Genomic DNA, 1,347 nt, shown 5'->3' on the forward strand with positions numbered 1-1,347 from the left:
GTTCCAGTTTATAACAAATCCAGAATCACCAGATTTTGATCCACTGTATGTCACAGCTACTTTCCTTACTGTAACATACAGAAAGATATTAGAATCTCCTCAACAACTGCAAGCTGAAATGTTTCTTACATCTGAAATGAAGAAAGTCTCTGATATTCTGGATTGTGATGATGTTCATTCTGAAGAGAATAATGACCTAATTGATCTTAATACAACAGTTATTGAACCTCCAAGGAAACGCTTTAAGCATCTCTCAAGAGTTAGTACATTATTGGAGGAAAAGGAAAGCAGTGACGATACAAGAGCAAGTGCCAGAAAATCAGCAGAGGAGCTGGAAATTGAGAATTACTCTAATTACAAGCCTAACAAAGATGATCTCCAGTCAGACCCTTTTTCCTTTTGGATGAACCAAAAAACTGTGTATCCAAACCTGGCATTATAGTTGCTTGTGACATTCTAGCTACACCGGCTTCGACAGCACCAGTAGAAAGAATTTTCTCAGTTGCTGGACAAGCATCAAAAGGCATTAGGAATCGACTTGGTGATTATAACTTAGAACGAGAAGTTTTTTGCGTAAAAACAAGAAGTACTTAATAAATAATTAAAATTTGCACTATTTTTTTTTAATCTTAAATGTATGATTACTTAATTTTCTCTTTAGAGCTACATGTACATGTGTATAACAACTAAAATCAATTTGCATTTGGAACTAAAACTAAAAATATTTTAAACTTTTGAACAAGAACTAAAATACAACCAATTTTTTTAATTTTAGAACTAGAACTAAAATGGAACTAAAATAATTTTTAATTTTAGCACTAGAACTAAAAATATAGCTAAAAATATTTTAAATTTAGAATTAGAAACTAAAATAATTTTTACTTTTGGAACCAGAACTAAAACTAGAACTAAAAAATATTTTAAATTCAAAACTACAACTTAAACTAAACTATTAAAAATAATTTTTACTTTTGGAACTAGAACTAAAACTAGAACTAAAAATATTTTAAATTCGGACCTAGAACTAAAACTAGAACTCAAAATATTTTAAATTTAGAACTAGAACTTAAACTAGAACTAAAATGATTTTTACTTTTGGAACTGGAACTAAAACTAGAACTAAAATTATAATTTGTGCTAAAACAACACTAGTCAATATCCACCTTCTGAAAGTTGTAAAACCAACTGGTGCTGCTCTGTTTTTTAGACTTACAGTTAATTATTTTATACTATTTTAAAAAATTATTTCTCAATAACTATAATCTAGCACAATTATAATGTACATTAAACAATGTATGATCTGTGCTGCCATGGATGGCATCGGAACTATGCTGAGCCATAGATATT

The sequence above is a fragment of the Amphimedon queenslandica genome, unplaced genomic scaffold (assembly GCF_000090795.2).
Source record: "Amphimedon queenslandica unplaced genomic scaffold, v1.1 AMPQUscaffold_12277, whole genome shotgun sequence".
Taxonomy (NCBI): domain Eukaryota; kingdom Metazoa; phylum Porifera; class Demospongiae; order Haplosclerida; family Niphatidae; genus Amphimedon; species Amphimedon queenslandica.